The 2,871-nt window shown below is 42.5% G+C and overlaps 1 pseudogene; it reads right to left on the reverse strand.

The window, feature by feature from the left end:
* Positions 1-1,228: 1,228 nt before the first annotated feature.
* On the reverse strand, positions 1,229-2,611 carry LOC131760782 (olfactory receptor 13C7-like; annotated as a pseudogene).
* Positions 2,612-2,871: the final 260 nt, after the last annotated feature.

Consider the following 2,871-nt stretch of genomic DNA (forward strand, 5'->3'; position numbering starts at 1 on the left):
TTTATAAGCAACTCATGCAGCTCAATAACAAAAAAACAAACAACCCAATCCAAAAATGGGCAGAAGAACTAAATAGACATTTCTCCAAAGAAGATATACAGATAGCCAACAAACACATGAAAGAATGCTCAACATCATTAATCATTAGAGAAATGCAAATCAAAACTACAATGAGATATCATCTCACACCAGCCAGATTGGCCATCATCAAAAACTCTAGAAACAATAAATGCTGGAGAGGGTGTGGAGAAAAGGGAACACTCTTGCACTGTTGGTGGGAATGTAAAATGATACAGCCACTATGGAGAACAGTATGGAGGTTCCTTAAAAAACTACAAATAGAACTACCGGGCTTCCCTGGTGGCGCAGTGGTTGAGAATCCGCCTGCCGATGCAGGAGACACGGGTTCGTGCCCTGGTCCGGGAAGATCCCACATGCCGCGGAGCAACTAAGCCCGTGAGCCATGGCCGCTGGGCCTGCGCGTCCGGAGCCTGTGCTCCGCAACGGGAGAGGCCACAACAGTGAGAGGCCCACATACAGCAAAAAAAAAAAAAAAAAAACAAACAAACAAAAAGAACTACCATATGACCCAGCAATCCCACTACTGCGCATATACCCTGAGAAAACCATAATTCAAAAAGAGTCATGTACCAAAATGTTTATTGCAGCTCTAATTACGATAGCCAGGACATGGAAGCAACCTAAGTGTCCATCAACAGAATGGATAAGGAAGATGTGGCACATATATACAATGGAATATTACTCAGCCATAAAAAGAAATGAAACTGAGTTATTTGTAATGAGGTGGATAGACCTGGAGTCTGTCATACAGAGTGAAGTAAGTCAGAAGGATAAAAACAAATACCGTATGCTAACACATATATATGGAATCTAAAAAAAAAAAAAAAAAGTCATGAAGAGATTAGTGGTAGGATGGGAATAAAACACAGACCTACTAGAGCATGGACTTGAGGATATGGGGAGGGGGAAGGGTAAGCTGTGACGATGTGAGAGAGTGGCAGGGACATTACACACTACCAAATGTAAATTCGATAGCTAGTGGGAAGCTACAGCATAGCACAGGGAGTTCACCTCTGTGCTTTGTGACCACCTAGAGGGGTGGGATAGGGAGGGTGGGAGGGAGGGTGACAAAAGAGGGAAGAGTTATGGGAACATATGTATATGTATAACTGATTTACTTTGTTGTAAAGGAGAAACTAACACACTATTGTAAAACAGTTATACTCAAATAAAGATGTTAAAATAAATAAATAAATAAATTCTGTGAAGGTGGGTGGTTTGGATGAGAATCCTTTTACCCATAGATTTCTTTCCCTTTTTTTCTTTAAGCCAGTCATGAAGAATATAGGCCCCAGATTTCTCTCACATTTAGATGCTAGGAACAGAAAAATGAGAATTTCAAGAATTAATGATACTCCCAACCCTTACATTTACTTTGGAACTCCAGGTGAGAACTAGTCCTGCATTCAGAGTAAATGAATTTTTTTAAAAAAAAGCAACATTCACATTTCCTCTGAGGAGCATTTCTGACAGAGTATATTCTTCAGAGTTGCCTTCACATCTTTGTTTCTCAAACTATAGATGAGGGGGTTGAGCATAGGAGTCACGACACCATAGAAGAGAGAGATGATTTTGTCTGTGACTTGTACTTTGTCTGCACCAGAGAAGTCTTTACCTTTGAGTTTTGCATACACGAAGAGGATGGTTCCATAGAATATAATCACCACTGTGAGGTGGGCAGAGCAGGTGGAAAAGGTTTTGTGCCTTCCCTCTGCAGAAGGAATCCTCACAGGATGGTGGAGAGAATGAAAACATAGGAAACAAATATGAAAAGTACCGGAACCAGAAGAAAAATCATATTAGCAACAACCATGCTAATAACATTTATGAAGATATCAGCACAGGCCAATTTTAAGACAGCCAAGATTTCACAAGTAAAATGATTAATGACATTATCCCCACTGAAAGGAAGCCGCATGGCAAGAGACATTTGCAACAAAGAATTGACACGCCCTGCAATCCAGGACCCAGCAGCCATAGGCACATACAAATTCTTGCTCATAATGATGGGGTATCTCAGAAGGTTACAGATGGCCACATAGCAGTCAAATGCCATCATGCTTAGAAGGACACACTCTGTGGCTCCCATAGCAAAGAAGAGAAACATTTGCACTCCACACCCACAGAAGGAAATGGTTTTCTCTGAAGCTAAGAACCTGCTGAGAAATAAGGGAATAGAAGAACTGGTGTAGCAAATATCCAAGAATGATAAGTTACTGAGGAAAAATTACATGGGTGTGTGTGTGTGTGTGTGTGTGTGTAGGTGAGAGTCACAGACACAATGATGATGACTCCATTTCCCAGCAGGATCACCAGGTACATAAATAGCACCAGCAAGAAATAAATGGCCTCAAGCTCTGAGTAGCCAGAAAGCCCCAGTAGGACAAATTCTGTAACAGAAGACTGGTCTTTCCCATGTTAATATTTTCTTTCACCAAAAGGAATTCCGCGGCAGCCAGAATACATGTGCATCTGTTAACCGCAGTGTTTGTAAGAGCTGTTTGTACCCTTAAGTGGCTTCTCTTATGGGTAATGTGGACCTATAATTGGATACACAGATAGCATAAGAACATGTTACAATCCTCTAAGCTAAGATCAGTTAGACTTTTAGAACACATGAAGGCTGGGCTTCCCTGGTGGCACAGTGGTTGAGAGTCCGCCTGCTGATGCAGGGGATATGGTTTCGTGCCCCGGTCTAGGAAGATCCCACTTGCCGCGGAGCGGCTAGGCCCGTGAGCCATGGCCGCTGAGCCTGCACGTCCGGAGCCTGTGCTCCGCAACAGGAGAGGC

The sequence above is a fragment of the Kogia breviceps genome, chromosome 8 (genome assembly GCF_026419965.1).
Source record: "Kogia breviceps isolate mKogBre1 chromosome 8, mKogBre1 haplotype 1, whole genome shotgun sequence".
NCBI classification, from domain to species: domain Eukaryota; kingdom Metazoa; phylum Chordata; class Mammalia; order Artiodactyla; family Physeteridae; genus Kogia; species Kogia breviceps.